The sequence below is a fragment of the Magnolia sinica genome, chromosome 14, assembly GCF_029962835.1.
Source record: "Magnolia sinica isolate HGM2019 chromosome 14, MsV1, whole genome shotgun sequence".
Lineage (NCBI taxonomy): Eukaryota > Viridiplantae > Streptophyta > Magnoliopsida > Magnoliales > Magnoliaceae > Magnolia > Magnolia sinica.
In genome coordinates, this window is record NC_080586.1 from 7317108 (window position 1) to 7340697 (window position 23590).

The following is a 23590-nucleotide window of genomic DNA, read 5'->3' on the forward strand; positions in this document are numbered from 1 at the left end:
AGATCTTAAATAAAGGGGTTTTAGGGTTGTAGGAGGTGCACCCGATAGGGTGTTACGCCACCCTACAGGCTTCAGTGTACCCTACTATGAAGGAAACCTTTTTTTTACCTTCTTAATCCATGCACCCTAACTATCCAAATCCATCTACCCTCCATAGTAGCTATCTTGAGGCAATCCTATGTCAAAGTGGTTGATAAGATCTTGGCCATTTGATGTCCCTCTAGTAGTGTTTAGAACAAATCAATGGTTAAAACTCAGAGTTAACGATTGAAAATCTATGATTTACCAATCAAAAACTATAGTAGTGTTAACCAGCTTGTAAAACATTTGATGGATAGTCCAAACACCAAGATTAGCTGACATACTAATGTCATATGCGAACCAAGTGGATCCCATGTTGGATCTTGTAGATTTTGACGACCTTGATGAAACTTCCTCGCCACACCCACTTTGAGTGGCTTCTAGGTAGGCTCGTAAAGCAAGCTAAACAAACATCAATAAGGATCTCTCCATCCACACACCCTTAGTTAAGGAATTTGATGGGAGCTAGTGTAACCACAAGTATCCTCTAGTTTGGGCATAATGGACCTCCCTGACTAGTTACATGCAAGCGATCTTACCAATGTGAATGATCAAAGGTCCCAACCTAGGGAACCATCCATGGTGCATTTCACAATCCGGTGATGGTGCTAGTTCAATAAGAAGCGTGTATGATACTTGAATCAGAGTAATCTTCTAATGACTTAACAGCAATGACGGTGTTGAGGTAGTGATGAATAATAGATGGAGGACCCATCAATAGTTGGTGACCAAATTGGGCTAACTGTGCACTGGGTCAAATGCACTCGTGGAGTGCCAAAAGAAAGAAGGCAAGGGGGCGGACGTTGTATGATGATGTAAATCTATTCTTCCAGCATCATATAGGGTCTAGGTAAGTGCGGAATGAGCGATGGACTCTCAAAATGGAAAAGAAAGTGTAGCCACACGTTTCTCATACCATGCAGAAATAGAGAGAGATGTATGAGATTTGAATAAGAGTAATCTTCTAATGATTTAACAGCAATGATGGTGTTGAGGTAGTGATGAATAATAGATGGACCCATCAATAGTCAGTGCTCAAATTGGGCTAAATGTGCACAAGATTAAATGCACTCATAGAATTCTGTAAGTGCAGAATGAGCAATGGATTCTCAAAATGGAAAAGAGTGTAGCCGCATGTTTATGATACCATGCAGAAATGGGGAGAGATGTATGAGATTTGAATAAGAGTAATCTTCTAATGATTAAATAGTAATGAGGATGCTGAGGTAGTGATGAATAATAGATGGAGGACCCATCAATAGTCGGTGCGCAAATTGGGCTAAATGTGCACAAGGTTAAATGAACTTGTGGAGTGCCAAAAGAAAGAAGGCAAGGGGGTGGACTATGTATGATGATGTAAATCTATTCTCTCTGCATTATATAGGGTCTAGAACCCCCAACCAGCATTTTGCTAGTCCCGAGCAAAGTATGCGAAAAATAAATTGAGAATTACAGGATAATTTCTACAACTCAAAGGATTTATGAAAAATACTTCAGATACTCGAATTCTAAGATTCATGAATGTTGGCATTACTTTTTCCTGAAATCAAGCTCACGGTAAACTTCATAATCAAGTTCAAAATATTATTCCATCAATTAGTATAATTCTAAATATTGAATTCCATGGATGTATAGTCCAATCTCGACTTGTCAACATTAAGATTCACCTTGATATTTAAGGATATCATTGGTAACAAATAAGAGAAATCACGATAACCCAACTTGGTTTACACCTTATCTTTTTATTCTTTTAATTTTTGATTTGATTTGATTTTTTTTTTTTTTTCATTAGGGGTAACGTCAAGAAGAGGGATCAAATCCTCACCTACAGGGAGCAAACCTAAGGTAAAGATTGTACATCTAACTTTTTCATATATCATTCATGGGGAATCGAATCCTCATCTATAGGGAGCAAACCTATGGTAAAGACTGTTCGCCCAATCCATTCAATTTTCCAAGTTGGTTCCTTTCATGTTTAGTGATTACCAAGTTAATCCTTCAATATCGAACTGAAACCTTAATATGCATGCGAGATGTGTCCTGCGAATTCATGACTCAATCAATGTTTACAACTTTTAATAATGGATTAACAATTCAAACTTAGCTGTGAAATTCAATAGATAACTGAATCCAAGAGTCATAAAGTACCAACATCACGCATCTTGTAGTTCTAAATCCAAGATGGCCGTCAAAATCGCTTCGAATTCATATGAAATTCTAGAAAAATTTAAAAATTTTCACAATTTCTGCTCAAGACTAAGAAAATATTGATTAGGAAACCTAATCTCCCACCCCCAACCAAAAATCTACATTGTCCTCAATGTAAAAGAAATAGGCATGTAATGCACATGGGACAAAATGAGTAACTGAGAAGTAATGGGAAGATAGTACCTGGATGATGCATAGAGAGACACTTTCCAAGAGATCACAGCATGGGTGTCGGTCAGCACGAGAGAAAAGGCAACAAAAATAACACAAAATAAAATCCTACCTATATCACTTTCGTAGGTGCTCTCGATTGCATTTAGCGTATGCAACAAGCCTTTAAACCCCTAGGTTACCCCTAGTGGACGAGTTGTAGTCTCGTGAGGGTGTGCGGCAATGCTACCCACAAACATTGAACTAATGAATGAGAAAAGTGAAATGGAATGAAAATTTGGGTTGCGTCCTGGAGTGCTAAGTTTACCGTCTTCAGCCAGACAAATAAAGCAACTACCCTAGTCCTAAGAAAACAAGAAACTTACCTATACCTCCATCAGACTAGGAGATTAATCCTGGTAAATAGGATCAGTCAGAGGCATGGACATGTCCTCTGAATCAAATTTCTCGACAAATGGTTTCAATCGATGGCCATTGACTTTAAACTCCTTGCCATTGTCGGGATCTCTTATCTCAACGGTCCCATGAGGAAAAACAATAACAACAATGTAAGGGCCGGTCCAACGAGATCGAAGCTTACCTGGAAAGAGATGTAATCGAGAATTGTACAAAAGGACTTTCTGACCAGGCATGAATGATTTTCGTAAAATGTGTTGGTCATGAAATGCTTTCGTCTTGTCCTTATAAATTCTCGAATTATCGTACGCATCATTCCGAATTTCTTCAAGTTCATTCAATTGAAGTTTGCATAGTGAGCCAGCGTTGTCCAGATTGAAATTAAGAATTTTGATCGCCCAGTATGCTTTATGTTCCAACTCCACGGGCAAGTGACAAGCCTTCCCATAGACAAGTCTAAAGGGAGACATTCCAATAGGGGTTTTAAAGGCAGTACGGTATGCCCATAAGGCATCGGTCAATCGGATTGACCAATCCTTACGATCTGGGTTAACCGTTTTCTCCAAAATGTATTTGATCTCCCTATTGAAAATCTCAGCTTGTCCACTTGTCTGTGGATGGTATGGGGTGCTCACCTTATGAGAGATACCGTATTTCTTCATTAAGCTCTCGAATGGTCTATTACAAAAGTGTGAGCCCCCATCACTAATGATGGCTCGAGGCGTTCCGAATCGAGAAAGGATGTTTGCTATTAGAAATTTAATGACCGTGCGATGGTCATTCTTTCGACACAGAATCGCTTCGACCCATTTAGTGACATAATCCACGGCGAGCAAAATATACAGATTTCCAAACGATTGGGGGAATGGTCCCATAAAATCGATACCCCAACAATCAAATGCTTCAATGATAAGGATGGGATTCAAAGGCATCATATTTCGACGGACAATACTCAATTTTCGACAACGCTCACAAGCTTTGCAAAACTCATGAGTGTCCCTAAACATAGTGGGCCAATAAAGCCACACTGGAGAATCTTGGCCGTGGTCTTTTTAGCGAAAAGTGACCACCACAGCCTCGAGTGACAGAAGGAGATGACGCTCGGATGATTTCGTCGTACACATCTCCTTAGAATTTGTGGGCAATATTTAAATAAATAAGGATCATCCGAAAAGTTGCGCACCTCGGTGAAAAATTTCTTCTTATCTTCGCAGAGTCCACTATATCGGTATGGCACTGTAGCAAGATAGTTAGCAATATCAGTGAACCAAGGTGAATGGGAGACTCTGAACAGTTGTTCATCAGGGAACATGTCGTTGATATGGGTCCTCTCAAGGGAATCAGAGGTATTAAGGCGAGAAAGGTGATCGGCCACAATGTTTTCTACTCCCTTTTTATTTTTAATTTTTAAATCAAATTCTTGGAGTAGAAGGATCCGTCGTATCAAACGGGGCTTAGAATCATTCTTAGAAAGAAGATACTTAAGTGCCACATGATCTGTATAGATAATGATCTTGGATCCGATCAAGTAGGACCTAAATTTGTCCAAGGCGAACACTACGGCTAAGAGTTCCTTTTCCGTAGTCGAGTAGTTCACTTGGGCAGGATTTAGAGTCCTACTCGCGTAATGAATGACGTAGGGCCTCTTATCTTTTCTCGGACTAAGACCGCCCCAAGAGCATAATCGAGCGTCGCACATAAGCTCAAAAGGAAGGTTCCAGGTCGGGTGGCCGCATGATAGGTGCGGTGGTTAACGTGCCCTTAAGCTTGGTGAAAGCTTCCTGGCACTGCTCAGACCCACTCGAGCATCCTTTTGAAGAAGATTACATAAAGGACGAGAGAGAAGACTAAAGTCCTTTATGAATCGCTTGTAAAATCCTGCGTGTCCTAAGAAGGATCGCACGTCTCTGATGCTCTTGGGTGGAGGTAGGTTAGAGATAAGATCGATTTTTGCCTTATCTACCTCGATTCCTTTGGACGAGATGATATGCCCAAGGACAATTCCCTTCTGAACCATGAAATGGCACTTCTCCCAATTAAGTACCAAGTTCTTTTCTTCACATCTTTTCAGCACACATTTAAGACTTTCCAGGCACTTGCTGAAAGATGGACCATAAACAGAGAAGTCATCCATGAAGACCTCTAGATATTGCCCTACCATATCAGAAAAGATACTAAGCATACATCGCTGAAAGGTGGTAGGGGCATTACATAGTCCGAATGGCATCCTTCGATAGGCAAAGGTGCCGTAGGGACATGTAAATGTGGTCTTTTCCTGGTCTTCAGGGGCTATCTCTATCTGGTTGTAGCCCGAATACCCGTCAAGGAAACTGTAATAGGAATGACCAGCTAACCTTTCCAGGATCTGATCAATGAATGGTAAAGGAAAGTGGTCTTTCCTCGTGACGGTATTCAACTTCCTGTAGTCAATGCACATTCTCCAACCAGTAGTGACTCTAGTTGGCACGAGTTCATTATTAGCATTGGCTACGATGGTGATTCCGGACTTCTTAGGGACCACTTGAGTTGGACTCACCCATTGACTATCAGATATAGGGTATATAATACCCACGTCTAATAGTTTAAGAACCTCGGCCTTAACCACTTCCTTCATATTTGGATTTAGTCTACGTTGTGGTTGCCGAGCGGTTTTTGCATTATCCTCAAGATATATGCGGTGAGTACAAATCGAGGGATCGATTCCCTTGAGGTCCGCTATCGTCCATCCCAGAGCTCCTTTATGCTCAATGAGAGTAGATATAAGCATACTCTCCTGTTCTTTCTCCAGGTGGGCAGAGATCACCACCGGGTATGTCTCATCTTGACCTAAATAGGCATATTTCAAATCAGAGGGCAAAGGTTTTAGGTCAAGCTTCGGAGGCTTGAGGTTAGACGGTAAAGGCACTACATCGGTTTGTGGTAATTCTTCAAATTGTGGCCTCCACCGGTTAACTTCAAGTACCGGTGCAGTATCAAGCAAGGCGCACGTCTCCCTAATCATGTCATCATCAAAATCATGGGAGTGGGCCAGGCACGTCTCCAGATGGTCGGAGGATAAGGTTAGAGGTGTCGTATCTTCCACGAAAGAGTCAATCATGTTAATGTCGTGGAAATCGTCATCATCCTCTGCGTTGCTGCCGTTATTGAAAAAAATGTTTGACTCCAATGTCAAATTTCCAAAAGACATAGTCATGATACCATTCCTGCAATTGATAATTGCATTTGACGTGGCAAGGAATGGGCGACCAAGAATGACGGGAATCTGAGTGCTCATGTTATTGATGGGTTCGGTGTCCAGGATGATAAAATCTACAAGGTAGTAAAATCTATCGACCTGGACTAACACATCCTCAATTATCCCTCTTGGTACACGAACAGAGCGATCAGCAAGTTGTAGTGTGGTTAGGGTGGGTTTTAATTCACCCAAACCTAACTGTTTGTATACCGAGTAGGGAATCAAATTGACGCTCGCTCCTAAGTCAAGAAGTGCGTGATCAATTCGATGGTTCCCGATTACACATGATATGGTTGGGCTACCGGGATCCTTGAATTTCTGCGGCACGTCTTGCTTAAGGATGGCACTCACTTTTTCAGTCAAGAAGATTTTCTTTTGAATAATTTTCCGTCTTTTGGTCGTGCATAAGTCTTTCAGGAATTTGGCATATGAAGGTATCTGTTTAACGACATCAAGTAGAGGAATGTTGACTTTCACCTGTTTCTACTCCTCTAGATTATCGTGAGTGGTAGTGAGTGGTTTTGGTGAAACCAACCGTTGGGGGAATGGAGCAACTGGCTTCTCTAGAAGTTCCGGTTCTACTTTTTGTGGGGCATCACTGGATCCATCATTGTTGTCCTCTTCTGGTTCTTGAGGCTTTTCGGGCCTAACCGGAAGAGTTTTATCAATGATCTTCCCACTCCTAAGAGTGGTGATGGATTTAGCATGTCCCATCTGATTTGAAGAGCTGGGATCACTTATCTCGTATCGCGGTTTAGGATTGGGGAGCGGTTGTGCAGAAGCATCCCCTTTTCTATAACCGTCATACGAGAATCTATCTTTGCATAAAATCAGTAATTCCCCGCAGGCCGAGCCGAGCTCTTGTATGGGATTTTGAACCGGTTCCTCTTGAGGTTTCACTTGATTTGGATTTTGATTAAAGAAACCTGGAGGAGTAGCCGTTTGTCCATTCCTCCAACTAAAGTTTGGATGATTTTTCCAGCCAGGATTGTATGTATTGGAGTTAGGTCCAGTAAAAGGTCTTTGATAATTATTTATGTCATTGGCTTGTTCATTCAACACTCCTCGAAAGGCAGGTATTGTAGGACAGTTTTCAGTTGTGTGAATGTTGCAATCACAGATGCCGCAAACAATTTCATTGACCTTATCCTTCTTTCCTTCCATGGCCTCAACTTTCCTTATGAGCGTAGTCACTTTACACTTGAGATCATCCTCTTCTTTCAAGAGATATAATCCACCTTTCTCCTTTGATTGAGTCGGCCTAGACGTGGTGTTCGACCTTGGGTAATAGTCCCAAGATTGTGTTTTTTCAGCCAAACTGTCGAGGTAGTCCCATACCTCGTCGACATCTTTATTAATGAATTCTCCATTACACATTGTCTCGACCATTTGGCGCATGGAAGATGTCAGTCCATCGTAGAAAAAATTTGTAATGCGCCACGTTTCAAATCCGTGTTGTGGGCATGAACTGACCAAATCTTTGAACCTTTCCCAACATTGGAAGAATGTTTCATCTTCCTTTTGGGCAAAGTTCATGATTGCTTTTCTGAGGGTAATCGTTTTATGATGTGGGAAGAATTTTTTTATGAATTCCCTCTGCATGTCGTTCCATGTGCCAATGGATCTAGGACGCAGTGAATGTAGCCACGTCTTAGCTTTCTCTTTTAAGGAAAAAGGAAAGAGTTTCAGCCTAATTGTATCCTCAGATACATTAGGAAAACATAATGTAGCTATAATCTCATCGAACTCTTTCAAATGTAAATATGGACTCTCTGATTCAAGTCCATGGAATTTGGGAAGGAGTTGGATAACTCCTGGCTTGATGTCCATTTGTCCTGTGTTTTCAGGAAAAATCATGCATGAGGGCATACTCACTCCCGCCGGTTGTAGATAATCTCGTAGAGTACGAGGCGGGGGTGCCTGTTGCACCTCATTCTCATCTTGGGTATCCTCCACCCTAGGTGGAAGTAGAGGAGGTTGGTCTTCAGCCATAACTTCACTTAACTCAGGGGATTTCGAGTGGTGTCTAGTCCTGCGATGGATAGTCAACCCCTCAACCACTCCTCCTTCAGTCAAGAGACGTCGAGTGTCGTCACGGGCCCACTTGGGCATGAAAAACACTCGCAGCCCTCGATTAAAAACCTAATCCTAAGAAAGGAAAAGAAAATCTAGAAAGAAAGAGAGAGTTGGAAAGAAATTACCAAATTGGAGTCCTAAGTTAAAAACCTGCAAAATAAAACAAAAATAAGTTAGATTCTAAAAAGAGAAGAATGATCCTTTAAAAGAAAAATAACAGTAAATTAATTTCTAAAAGAAGGTATTCTTAAAAGAAAGTGAAAATTTCTAAAATAAATTAGAAAAGTCCTAAACTAGAAAGTAAATTACTAAAAGAGAATAGAAAAATAGAAAGTAGGGAAGGAGTGTACCGAAATAAAGATTTCTATCTTAAAGGCCTACAAGATAGGAAGGTTAGTTTCTAAACAGAAATTCTAAAAAATAAATTAGGAAACAAATTAGATTCTAAGATTAGAAAGTTTCTAAAAATTAAAGTAGAAAGTTAATTAAGAAATAACCTAGTTTCTATTTCCTACAGATGAGAGGATACTAGAATTAGAAAATTTCTAAGATTTAAACCTTAATTCTAAAAACAGAAAAAGTAAAGAATTTAGGAAAGAATTACCAATTTAGAAGTTTATGTCAGGATCCTACAAAACAGGAAATAAGTTAGTTCTAAAAATCAAATAGAAATAAAAATCTAAAACTAAAGTTAATAAAATCTTAATCTCAAACTAATTCTAAAACTAATTAATTTCAAAGAATCGTAACCGTTAGTCCCCGGCAACGGCGCCAAAAACTTGTTCACACCCCAAGTGCAGGGTTGTGATGTAGTAATAAACTCGGTAAGACCGAGGTCGAATCCACAGGGACTGATACCTGTACGTTATCTGAAACCAAGTAGAACTAGAACTAGACTAAGATGCGATCTAACCAAATGGAATTTTAGAAACAATTGTGGAATAATTAACTAAAACTTTAAGGAATTCAGAGAAGGGAAACTAGGGATTCAGAGGATCCACTTGTAGGGATCAGGGAGATCTTCTGCCTGCATCAGGAATCATGAAAATTAAATTGAAGTTCCTCTGATATAACTTTAAAGGGATGAAAGGTATTTGAATCAGAATGGATTCCATCATCAAACCATGCCCAGGAGACAAAGCAAATAACAGAATTAAACTAATCACCAACCAATCAGATGATTATGAAGGTTAGGAAGGGTACCGACATCCAACCATGCCCAAGAGACGATGGCGAACAGCAGGGCTTCCTGACATCATAATAAAAATAAGGGAAAAGAAATACTCAAAGCCATTGCAAACCCATTGTAATTTCAGTCACAACAGGCCATTAAAAACTAAAAGTATTCCCATAATAAAATTAAATCAAAAACCTCTTCAATCTAAATAAAAGGCACAAGCAACATCTCTCCCATCAGGCTACAAGCTTCACCTCTTAGCCCTAGCTAAGAGGTTTAGCCACACATGATATGGGCTAAGTCAAAAAAAATAATAGAATTATAAAGGAAAAGAAGAAGAAAAAGAACCAGAACCGAGCACCCCTTGCTTCACGTTTCTTCCTTCCTTCCTCCAATCAGCCGCACAGCCTCTCTCACGTGCCAGCCCTTCTTCTCTTTTCCTTTCCCTGACGTGCAGCAGCAGCAAAAACTCCCTGACGTGCAGCCCTTCTTCTCAACGTGCAGCCCTCACCTTCCCAACGTGCAGCCCTCACCTTCTAGCAGCCACGGTTTCTCTCTAACCAAGCCTCCTCTCTTCTCTCTCCGTTTTTTCCTTTATAAAGATGGAACGCTCCCATGCCAGCAGCTCTGTGGAGTCCCAAAGGGAATAGGATGCGGAACTCTTACGCAGCTGAGTTCGTATGCGCAGCAAAATTGCAAAACGACTTGCGTTTGGAGAGAATTTGCGGCGTGATATCGACCTACCTGACAATTCTGAAATCTTGGCTAGGATATTGGCCTCCCTGTAGACACATTAGACGGTCTGGATCACCCAAAATGTTAATGATCGTGACACACTACCTCCCGCAAATCCCGGATTCCCCGAACGCGCGTAAGGCGTACGCAGAGGCGCTGACGTGTTCGGTGGGCCCCACAGGTATTTTCGGAGAAATCTACCCCGTCCATTGGATTCAGGACGAAATTTCGATCAAGAATGGGTGGTTTTGAACGTCCATTCATGAGGCCCAAAGAAGAAATCATGCCAAAATTCATTTTGAACGTTGCAGGAGTGCCTGCTTGTGGCCTCTGTATCGTGCACATGTGCACGCTTGGGTGTAAAATTTTAGCAAGGGTTTATAGTAATTGAGGCCCTCTACACGATGGATGGCTTGGATCATCCGAAAAATTACACAGTGGGGCCCACTACCGTCCGCAAAACGGACGTCGTCCGTCCGTTACGCAGCGCGAAACGGCTGCTGCCGTGTTTGGGAAGGAGACGCGGGTCAGCAGCGCTGACCCGCGTCTCTTGGCTTGGTGCGGCTCGAGTCTATGTGTGCTGTGCACACACACATCACATACGGGCCCCACAGTGATGTGTTTCAACAATCTGATCCATCCATTCATTTTCCCATCTTATTTAAACCGTCGAGACCAAAGTTGAGGCAGTTCCAGATATCAGGTGGGCCCAGAATCAACGGTTTATGGGCTGATCTGTTAGTTGGGGTACTTCCATAGTGATCCGAGGGCTGAAATTTGATATGTACGGTTAATTTATGGCCCTCAGGCCATGTATGAAGTTTTGAGCCAATCAGATGGCAAGAACTATGTGATCTTGCATTTTTCACCAATTTCGGGCCTCTTTAACGTGAATGGCCTGCTTTCCTCGGATCCTTGATGCATAATTCCATCGATCTTCGTCTCCTGGAGTCCGTCCCTTGCCTTGGGTGTCATCAGAGCGTTAAATCCATGCTTTTAGTACCCTTTTCCAGTCCAAGCTCGTGAATACACCCTGCATCACAAACATGATTAAATCAGGCCGTTAAACAATACTATGTTTGTAAATCCAGGTAACAACTAGGTCTGATATGCAATATTTGACCCTCAACACTAGGTTAAGGGTGGAATGAGCGATGGACTCTCAAAATGGAAAAGAAAGTGTAGTCACATGTTTTGATAGAAACACACACAGAGAGAGAGAGAGAGAGAGAGAGAGAGAGAGAGAGAGAGAGAGAGAGAGAGAGAGCTTTTGCATGCCTCTATAAAGATTTACTAGAGATCAGCTGAGTAAACGAAAATTAAATCTAAAAGATACATCATTATCTCTAAGAGTATGGTGCACCATAAGACTGTTGTGCAACACGCCAACAACGCAGTGAACCGAGATCCAATCTCCGGTCTCACCCAAAAACGATAAACAAGAAGAAATATAGATTAGAAACAGAATCAAAGAATTCTAAACAAACCACAAGACAAGATATATGTGGAAAAACCCCAAATAAGGGTAAAAAACCATGGATGCAAACTTCCACTATGAAGAAAAACGAAAATTACAAGGCAATATACTAAGCTCTCCCTTGGAAGTACAGAGAAAACCCTTTGCCCACACCTTGGAATTATTTCCCATACCCTAGAAAAGCCTCAGGGACACCTATTTATAGTTTAGGCAACTTCACTTTCGCACCTCTACGAAAACCGATTCAAAAATCTGCAATCCGCATCAAATTCGGAAACGAATCTGCGTAACCTCGACTGGTCGAGCACCTTAGAACCCAAAATCTGATACTCGCTGGACTTTGAGTCGAGGCAGTCCTCGACTGGTCGAGCAGGGCACTCGACTGGTCGAGAGACCCCCAGATGTGGCTCCACATCTCAACAATCTCTTACTTGGAGACACATCGCCATAAACCTTCGTCTTCTACATACAGAGTGCGTCACCTCCCCGTCTCCAAGCCTGAAGACCAATCAAAGCTGAACAGAGCTTCAGCTTCTCTCGTGTGACCGCCTTGGTCAGCATATCCGTAAGATTCTCACTTGTATGAATCTTCTCCAGAGCAATCGATCCATCTTCCAATAACGAACGTATGAAGTGATATCTGATGACAATATGCTTGGTCCTTGAATGAAAGGCTGAATTCTTAGCCAAGTGTATTGCACTCTGACTGTCACTGTACAGCTTGCAATCTGCTTGGTTCTTATCCAACTCTGCCATGAAACCTTGCATCTACACCATCTCCTTGCACGCTTCTATAGTTGCAACATATTCTACTTCCGTCGTACTGATAGATACTATCCTCTGTAACTGAGAGACCCAACTGACTACAGCACTACTCGGAGAAAAAACATAACCTGTAGTGCTTCTTCTGCTGTCGATATCTCCTGCCAAATCATAATCCACGTAGCCTTGTAGCTTGATTTTCGATCCTCCATAACACAACCCTACATTCTTATTATCTACCAGGTATCTGAGGATCCACTTCATAGCTTCCCAATTTTCCTTCCTGGGGTTGTTCATGAACCTGCTAACAACTCCCACTGCTTGAGCAATGTCTGGCCTCGTGCTCACCATAGCATACATGAGACTCCCAATAGCTGACGCGTATGGGACTTTAGTCATGTAGTCCCGTTCCTCCCGCGTCTTTGCCCCTTGCTCCTTAGATAGGTTGAAGTGGTTGGCTAATGGAGTGCTAACCAGCTTAGCACCTCCCATATTGAATCGATCAAGTACTTTGGCTTTGTACTTTGCCTGTGACACAACTAGTTTCTTGTTTTCCCTGTCACGCTTTATCCTCATGCCTAGGATTTGTTTTGCAGCTCCTAAATCCTTTATGACAAATTCTGTAGACAGTTGTCTTTTGAGATTTGAGATGTCCTTTATGCTTGACGGTCACAAGCATATCATCAACGTACAGAAGAAGGATGATGTACAACGTATCAAACTTCTTCAAATAACAACAGTGGTCTGCATGACATCTCCTAAAACCGTTTCCCGATATGAAACTGTCGAACTTCTTGTACCACTGCCTCGGCCTACTTTAGGCCATATATACTCTTCTTCAGTCTGCATACCTTGTTCTCATTTCCTTGTGCTACGTATCCTGTCGGTTGATGCATATATCTCTTCTTCAAGGTCCCTATGAAGAAAGACTATCTTAACATCTAGCTGCTTTAGATGTAAGTCCTCTGTAGCCACTATACTCAAGACCATGCGAATCGTAGATTTCAGTGAAATCGATACCTGCCTTTTGTTGAAACCCTTTCACAACCAGTCTAGCCTTGTACCATTTTAAACCATCGTGCTCCTCCTTCAGTTTATAAACCCACTTGTTATGAAGAACTTTCTTACCCTTGAGTAAAGTGACTAGCTCCCATGTACGATTAGACTCAAGAGAGTCCATTTCATCATCCATGGCCTGCTCCTACTTAACCCGTGTATCCGACTGTAATGCCTCTTCAAAACTCTGGTTCACCATTATCTGTCAGCAGTAGATAATGTAAGGAGGGTGAGTATCGGACCGTGGGTCTCCTCTCCCGAGTAGAACTCCTCACAACCAGTGCCTGTGGCTCTGCCTTATAATGCTCCTGTGCATGATCATCCTATGACGCTGTAACACCCGTGTCCGGTAACTCTTCCAACTTTATGAATTCTTTCTCCTCGGCCTTATTTTCCTGCACACTGTCCTTATGCATCACTTTTTCATTGAAGACTACGTCTTTGCTTTTGATGATTTTCCTGTTTTCTGCATCTCAAAACCTGTAGCCAAAATCATACTGCCCATAGCCTATAAACGTGCACCTCCTACACTTCGCATCCAGCTTGTTTCTGTGGTCTGCATCAATGTGAACATATGAAGTGCAACCGAGCACTGAGTTGTGCAAGGTTCACTTCTTTCCCAGTCCATGTTTCTTCTGGTAGCCCACCATCCAATGGTGTTGAGGGACTTCTATTGATGGGATATGCGGCAGTATTTACAGCATCTGCCCAAAACGTCTTAGGCAACCCTGCATATAACCTCATGCTCCTGGCACGCTTAAGGATGGTCCTGTTAATGTGCTCAACCACACCATTCTGTTGCGGTGTCCCTGGAATCGTTTTCTGATATTTGATTCCATTTGCTACACAATACTCCTCAAATCTCTTATCACAGTATTCTCCCCCATTATCAGATCTGAGACATTTTACTGTTTTACTTGTCTCGTTTTCTACCATTATTTGCCACTTCTTAAATACATCAAATACATCCGATTTTTGCTTTAAGAAATAGACCCACAGTTTTCTACTAGCATCATCAATAAAAGAAACAAAATAACGTGAACCACCAAGAGATGATACTTGTGCCAGTCCCCACACATCAGTGTATACAAGCTCTAACAGATGCGTCTTTGGAGCGCGTCCTGTCTTCTTGAAACTTACCCTCTTTTGCTTACCATACACGCAGTCCTCGTGGAATTCCAAGTCAATAGACTTCAGCCCTAGTAGCTTCCCTTTTGACAATATCACTTTCATCCCTTTCTCACTCATATGACCCAACCTCTGATGCCATAACTGCCTATTCACTCCAGTTGCTGCGACTGAGAGAACTATATGATCCTGAAGTCACATACAAAGTACCTTCCTTTTTGCCTCGAAATATCACCAAGGCACCTTTTGTGATCTTACAGGAATCACTGGTGAATGCCGTCACATAACCGGTATCGGCCAACTACCCCATTGAGATCAAGTTCTGTCTCAAACTCGATACATGTTTGACATCCTTTAATTTCAAAGTCGTTCCGTCTTTCTGATTTATATGAACGTCTCCCTTTCAAACGATACCGCACGGCTCATCATCACCCAGGTAGACTCTCCCAAAGTCATCTGACACATAATCACGCAGAACTTCCTTACATGAAGTGGCATGAAACGAAGCACCTGAGTCTATAATCCAAGACTCATTCATCGCATCAAGAGACAAGATTAACACCTTTGTGTCACTCTCTTCAGATAGATTCACTGAATCCTTCCCGGCTTGAGAGCTTCCTTCTTGTTTCTTGAGCGCCCTGCAATCATGTTTCATGTGCCCCTTCTTCCCGCAATGTCAACACCCGTCTGTCTTTTGGTCCCTCAGACTTCTTTCTCGACTTAGAACGTCCGTGTTTATTGCCTCCTTTGTTCAGCGATCTTCCTCTTTCTTTAACGTTTAGAGCATTCACTGAATCCCCTGAAATTCCTGATGCCTTTCTTCTAGATTCTTCGCTGAGAATTAGACCGGCCACATCATCAAATTTCAGTTTTGTCAACCCTGAAGAATTGCTCACAGCAATCACCAAGCTATCCCAACTGTCTGACAAACTGGACAAGATCAATAACGCCCTGACCTCATCCTAAAAAACAATGCCAATGGATTCCAACTGGCTCTGACTGTGTTGAACTCGTTTAGATGTTCAGCCACGCTCCTACCATCTGACATCTTCATGTTGAATAGCTGTTTCATAAGATGAACCTTGTTGGACGCTGAGGGTTTTTCATACATGGTGGCTAGAGCTTCCATTAATTCTTGTAGTTTTCATCTTTGATATATTGAAGGCGACTCTCTTAGACAGAGAGTCGGATCGTTCCTAAAGCCTTCCGATCCAATAAAAATCATTCATCATCTGTCATCCTTTCTGGTTTCTTTTCTTTTCCTCCTAGAGGAATATAGAGGTCCTTCTGATACAGATAATCCTCCATCTGCATCTTCCAGATGGCAAAGTTTGAACCATCAAACTTCTCAATTCTAGTCTTCCTTTCTTCCGTCATCGCTCCCAATAGAACTAAACCAATAGCTTTGATACCGGTTGTTGCGCAGAACGCCAACAACGCAGTGAACCGAGATCCAATCTCCGGTCTCACCCATAAACGATAAACAAGAAGAAATATAGACTAGAAACAGAATCAAAGCATTCTAAACAAACCACAAGACAAGATATACGTGGAAAAACCCCAAATAAGGGTAAAAAACCACGGATGCAAACTTCCACTATGAAGAAAAACAAAGATTACAAGGCAATATACTAAGCTTTCCCTTGGAAGTATAGAGAAAACCCTTTGCTCACACCTTAGAATTATTTCCCATACCCTAGAAAAGCCCTAGAGACATCTATTTATAGTTTAGGCAACTTCCCTTTCGCACCTCTGCGAAAACCGACTCAAAAATCAGCAGTCCGCATCAAATCTGAAAACGAATCTACGTAACCTCAACTGGACGAGTAGGTTGCTCGACCGGTTGAGCATGGGCCATGACCGGTCGAGGACCTGGGAACCCAAAACCTGATACTCACTGGACTTTGAGTCAAGCCAGTCCTCGATTGGTCGAGTGGGCCACTCGACCGGTCGAGTAGGGCACTCGACTGTTCGAGTGACCCCCAGATGTGGCTCCACATCTCAACAAAGACAACCAAATATATTTGTACTCTCACACTCAAATAAACTGCGGTGTATGCATATCAAATGCTATATATTTGATATGCGTACATCATTATCTCTAAGAATATGTTGCACCACCGGACAACCAAATATATTTGTTTCACATTGGATAGGACCTAGTTAGTGGGTTGTTAGTCCCTCTATAAAGGGGGCTTTTGCTCAGAGTAGAATTTGCAAGAATGTTATTTTAACGAAAAGAGTCTGGTTCCTTTCTTGCCATCATAAAACTCATTCTTGCTGCTTTGTTCGTTATTGTGTTCATGTGTTTTTCTTGTCCACTCATATGTACTTGATTGTCTTGGATTGTTGCTACAAACTTTGGTTGAGTTTACACCTGTTAAACAGCTCACATACCTTGTATATCCATACCTTGTATATCTTGTTTCTATAGGTAGAGAATTCTGCGTTTATTACTTTCCTTGTATAAATGATTGTAATATCTATATATTCAACCCCATTGGGTTGTCTCAAATACACAGAAAAGCTTCTGCATCTCTTTGCTTTCATGGTATCAGAGCCACCCTGATCCGAAACCGTCCGTGTCGTCCGGTCACCACCCTTGTTGCGTCTAGCAACTACCCTTGCTCATCCGACCTCTCCTGCATCGTCCAACCGCCCCTCCTACATCATCCGGCCGCCCCTGCTGCGTCGTCCGGCCATCCCTGCTGCGTCCAGTCACTGTTCCTGCACATCCGACCACCCCTGCTGCGTCGTCCGGCGATCCCTCTGCTTCAGATTTGCTCGTCCTATCCTAGATTTGCTCATCCGAACCCTGCTACTGTTCAAACCCGTTGCTGCTGCTCCAGATCTACTGTCCGAATACTGTTGCTGTTCGAACCTATTATTGTTGCTGTTGTTCCATCCTGTTCCAGATCTGCTTGTCCGAATCCTATCTCTGTTCAAACCCGTTGCTGTTGCTGTATTATTCTGCCAGATCCAGAAACTACAATTGCTTGGGTATCTCCTGCTGTACGGTACATCTTACACCTTCTGCTGCAACTCTTTGAGTACTTTAAATTACTTCAGAACAATGGACAAGAACTCATCACGTACAGAGGCCCCACGTTGTAGTTTTGATGGTACTAACTATTCTCTATGGGCTATCCATTTCCAGAACTTCCTCAAGGGTCGTGGGTTGTGGGGACTCATTGATGGATCTATTTCTATCCCCACTTCCATAGATGCCAAAAAATTAGCTGATTGGGACATGAACAATGGACGAATTATTACTTAGATTCTCGATTTGGTCGATTGGTCCATTGCTGTTGGCCTCACACCTCATCGCATTGCTAAGGCAATGTGGGAGCATCTCCAGACAATTTATCAACAGAGTAGTGCAGCCCGGTTATACCGCCTGGAACAGGATCTCATTAACCTTACTCAGGGTGATGACAGTATTCAATCATTCTACTCCAAAATTGTCACTATTTGGATAGAGATGGCTATGATGGATCCAACATTTTCTCATGACTTTAAGATATTCCAATCTATGCGCTAGAGTGCGCAAGTACGACAATTTCTTATGAAGCTGCGTTCGAAATTTGAGCATTGTCGAGCTGCTCTCTTGAACCGTAGCCCTCCATTGAATTTGGTTATTAATGATTTATTGGCTGAGGAACAACGACTGAAGGTTCTCTCTCTTCCTTCCTCAACTCCGGGGTCATCTGATCTGGTGCTTGCTGTGTCTACTACGACATCAACACGTGGTTCCACTCATTTGACTTGTTGCGGCTGAAACAAGGTGGGTCATGTTGTCGCTCAATGCAAAGAATGGTGCGCTTATTGTCGACGGACTGGTCATGGTATTCAGGACTGCCGTACACGTGCCTATGCATCTTCTTTAGGCCGTGGCTGTGGTCGTGCTCTTTCTGCTACTACTACCACTATTTCTTCCGAGCCGTCTGTTGGTGGTTCTCCACTTACTGTTTCTGCTGAAAGTATTTCATCTTTGTTGACTCTTGCGATGCTCCAACAAATCGTTCAGGCCCTTTCTGCGGCCGGTATGTCAGGTATATCCTCATCTCCTACATGGTTCTTTGATTCGGGTGCTTCAAATCATATGATGGGTGCTGTATCTCATCTTCGTGACATCCGTCCCTACATCGGTAATCAGGCTATTTCTACTGCGGATGACACTAGACTACCTATTCAGTCCGTTAGTTCATTGACTTTCTCTCCTTCTGCTCATCGTTAGTTCACTTTTCGTGATGTGTTTCATGTCCCTAACCTCTCCTCCAATTTAATTTCAGTTGGTCAACTCACATCCAATAACTGCTTAGTCATATTTCTTCCCAACTGTTGTTTTGTGCAGGATCGGGCAATAGGGAGGTACTTGGGAAGGGTAGGCGGCATGGTCGTCTGTACGTGCTCGACTTTGATCCATCTGTCACTCCGGCTCGTTGTTTCTTTTCTCCATCTTCATCAGATATTACTTCAGCAAGTAAATTGTGGAAACTATGGCACTTTCGCCTGGGTCATCCTTGTTCTGATCGGTACTTCAGTTAATTTCATCTGGCATGTTAGGGAATATTTCTCTTAATAAAAATGATTTGGATTATTCTTGTTCTTCCTGTTGTCTTTCAAAAAGCAAGTGTATTCCCTTTTCTTAAAGTATTACAAAATCATCTTCTATGTTTGAACTTGTGCATACGGATGTCTGGGGTTTTTCACTAATTATGTCTCTCTCTGGATTACGATACTATGTTATATTCATTGATGATTTCACACGGTACACTTGGATTTACTTTCTTCAATCGAAGTCATAGGTTTTTGAAAAATTTAAGTTATTTCACTCTATGGTGAAGACTCAGTTTCAGGCTGCAGTTCAAACTCTCCGCTCTGACTCGGGGGGGGGGGGGGGGATATCTCTCAACCGAATTTCGTACATTTCTTCAAGGTCATGAGATTATTCATCAGACCACCTGTTCTGATACTCCACAACAGAATGGGGTGGCTGAACGGAAAAATTGTCATATTGTTGAAACTGCTAACACCCTGATGACAGCTATGGGTGTTCCTCGTTCCTTCTGGGCGGAAGCCATATTACATTCAGTCTACTTGATTAACCGAATGCCAACTAAAGTTCTGCACAGTAAATCTCCCTACTTTGTTCTCACCGGCTTACCTCCTGCATATTCTACATTCCGTGTTTTTGGTTGTATCTGTTATGTTCACCTGGCTTCACGTGAACGTAATAAACTATGTCCAAAATCAGTCAAATGTGTGTACTTGGGATTTGGGGAAACTCAAAAGGGTTTTCAATGTTATGATCCTGTTTCTCGTCGTGTTCGGGTTTCACGACATGTTTTTCTTGAACATATTGCATTTTATTCATCTCCTCCTCCGCACACTCCAAACTCTTCTGGTCTAACCACCTTTCCTGAAATTCCGTTTGCCTCGAGTACTCTCCCTCGTCCGTTGCAGGTTTACTCACGTCGACCACGTACAGATCCACCACTTATTACTCAACCCGAACCTACTGTACTTGCTGCGGATCCCGAACCTACCTCGATACATCGTTCCACTCATGAACATCGACGCCTGATCGCTTGATATGCTCTATGTTTGCCATGAATGCTACTCTGGATACTTTCTATTCCTACTTTATATTCTCAGGCAGCCACTCATGATTGTTGGAAGAAGGCTATGGCAGAAGAACTTGCGGCGTTGAATGATAACCATACATGGGACATTGTCACTTGACCCGCTGACCAACAACTAATTAGTAGCAAATGGATTTATTTTGTCAAGCTCAAGTCTGATGGATCATTGGATCGATACAAGGCTCGACTTGTCGCTCAGGGATACAAACAGGAATACGAAATTGATTACGATGAGACTTTCGCTCCTGTGGCCAAGATGAAAACTGTTCGTACTCTTCTGGCTATATCTTCTGTTCGCTCATGGTCACTCTCTCAGATGGATGTGAAAAATGCCTTTCTTCATGTAGACCTCCAAGAAACCGTATATTTGAAACCTCCTCCTGGCTCTTTAATTCCCGACAATAAGGTATGTCGCCTAAAGAAAGCCCTGTAGGGCCTCAAACAGGCACCGCGGGCATGGTTCCAACGCTTTCACGATGTTGTTACGGGTGCTGGCTTTACTCAAAGTGGTCATGACCCATCCTTATTTTTGCGCACCACTGCTCACGACATTGTTATTATTCTGGTTTATGTTGATGACCTCCTATTGACTGGTAGCGATGCTACTGGTATTTTGCCTTTAAAGGAAGTTCTGCAAGCATCCTTCAAGATGAAAGACCTTTGCCATCTAACATACTTTCTTGGACTTGAATTTTCGCGTTCCAACCGTGGGATTCTGGTCAGCCAGCGTAAATATACCAAGGATCTTCTCGCCTTGGCATCATTGACGGATCAGAAGACGGTTCAGACTCCTTTAGAACTTAACGTTTACTATGTCCGTGACGATGGTGATCTACTTGTACAGCCCGATTTATACCGCCGTCTGGTTTACTTAACTATGACTCACCCTGATATTGCCTACACTGTCCAAGTCGTCAATCAGTTTGTTTCTGCTCCTCGGACTCTTCATATGACTGCGGTGTTGCGCATCCTATGATACCTTCGTGGCACTCTAGATCGATCTCTGTTTTTCTCCTCCACGGCGACTCTGGATCTTCGTGCTTATTTGGATGCTGATTGGGCTGGATGCGCTCTCACACGAAGATCTACCACTGGCTACTGTGTTTTTCTTGGCACTTCTCTCATCTCTTGAAAATGTAAGAAGCAGGCCACTGTTTCCAAATCGAGTACAGAAGCCGAGTATCGGGCGATGTCAGCTGCGTGTAGTGAGCTCGTCTGGTTACGTGGACTTCTTTCAGACTTGGGCTTTCCTCTACAGAATCCTACTCCACTCCATGTCGATAATCTCAGTGCAATTCAGATTGCCTCTAACCCGGTTTTTCATGAACGAACGAAGCATATTGAAGTTGACTGTCATTTTTTCCGCGAGAAATTTCAGTCTGGGCTCATTTCTCTTCCACATGTGGCATCCCATGATCAGATTGCTGACATCACCAAGTCCCTCACGTCTGCACGTCACTCTTTTCTTGTTGGCAAACTATTACTTGTCGATGACCAGCATTAGTTTGAGGGGGGATGTTAGACAGCTCACATACCTTGTATATCCATACCTTGTATATCTTGTTTCTATAGGTAGAGAATTCTGCGTTTATTACTTTCCTTGTATAGATGATTGTAATATCTATATATTCAACCCTATTGGATTGTCTCAAATACACAGAAAAGCTTCTGCATCTCTTTGCTTTCAAGGTGATAAACGTCCCTTGATATACATTGATACACCACACTCTGACAGCTTGAGCTTTTGGAGTGAATGGTTGTTTGACATGGTATCAGAGCGGAAGATCCTATGTTCGAATCTCGAGAGCAGCAAAAATATGCCTCTCTAAAATATTATTCTCCCACGGGGACCATGAAAATCAGATCCGGCTCCAGGACTGGGTAATGAAGCTCGGCCTATTTATGGTGTGAGTGTCCCTCCACCTTCGTCAATATGTTCCCGTGCGGAGTTCCCACCTCGCATGTGCGGGGGGTTGTTGAAGTGATAAACTTCCCTTGATATACATTGATACACCACACTCTGACAGCTTACACCACACTCTGACAGCTTGAGCTTTTGGAGTGAATGGTTGTTTGACAACACCAACCTAGATTACTATCGCATATGTCACATGTGTGTGAGAACTACAAAACATTCGCGATTTGTCCGCCTTGTCGTTGGATTTGTTGTCAACATCTGATTCATCCATTGCCTGAACGCTACATCTTCGTCAATGGAGGGATTGTGCTTCAAATTCCATGTTGGACTAAACTTTTTAAATTAGTGTTTTATTCCAATGCATGAGGTAGTTTTACGTAGTTCTCGTGAAATATCCTGAAATATGCTCAAATACAGTAAAATGATCAGATTATTAAAAAGACCAAATAAATATGCAATAAAAGAAGGTCCGATAACGTATCTTGGATCATCACATTTTACAATGACCTAATTCAGTTACATTCCAATTAGCACGACTGTATGTTCAGAACAGATCGAGTTTTGAGAGATTGGAAGTCTTGATTGGAGCGGTGCATCATTCGATTGTTCCACAAAATGGGATTGCAACTGCACGGGAAAGATTGGACGGGCCTCTATTAGTTGATGGTATGGATTACCCAGAATCTCATTCCAGTTCCGGTCAGTGTTTAGAATTTAGGTAGGATGACATTGTAGATGCAAGCATTATGTTCATGGTTGTCTTTAGCTCTTTGAAAGATCTTTCTTATATCGGCGATGACATTTTCTACATATCATCCTCATTTCAGGCCTCATTATATACAAAAATATCCTCTTTTCAGACCTCACAATTGGCTGAAGGTTGATAGTGAAAATTATACCCCTTTGTTTGTTTCAAGGGATTTTTCGTAATTCTTTAAGTGGCTAGAGGTAAGGATTAATGGCTAGTATGTTTGACATGATTAGTGGTTGATAATGGTAGTTGGTTAGGGTTACTCATGGTTTTGTGTCCGGAAAGTTATGTGCAATGCTTTATGATTTATGAATGGAACATTTGTTGTTCCTGTGATGGGATGGTTTACGTCATTGCCAAGTGCATGTTGTGATTTCTATGGTTGACATTTCTGTGACCAAGAAGAGTTATCTCTTTATGATTTATGAATGGAACATTTGTTATTCCTGTGATGGGATGGCTTATATCATTGCCACGTGCATGTTGGGTTTTCTGTGGTTGACATTCTGTGAGAAAGAAGAATGATCTCTATATGATTTATGAATGAAACATTTGTTTGTCATGTGCTAGAAGCTTTATTCAGTAAGAAATGCATTTTTATTCTGTAGTTGCTCGTGCTGGAGGTTTTCCTTGGATGTCTTCTAAGAAGTCTTGGCACTATCGTTCTTTTCCTGCATCAAACTTTGTCGTACTAGAGATTTGGCACAGGAACTGTCCCTTCCCTTGAAACTATGGTGGACCCCTACATGTATCTTGCATGTCAGCCTTGTAAAA

At 42.2% G+C, this 23590-nt stretch overlaps 1 protein-coding gene and 1 non-coding gene across 2 annotated transcripts in view; both read left to right on the forward strand.

Annotated features, from left to right (window-relative positions):
* The window catches only part of LOC131225466 (homeobox protein knotted-1-like 1), a 45525-nt gene that overhangs the window by 15935 nt on the left and 6000 nt on the right, over window positions 1-23590 (forward strand). The gene's annotated exons all lie outside the window — the stretch shown is intronic.
* On the forward strand, window positions 7539-7645 carry LOC131226566 (small nucleolar RNA R71). Its single transcript, XR_009161939.1, has one exon. It is a non-coding gene; the product is annotated as a small nucleolar RNA R71 (small nucleolar RNA).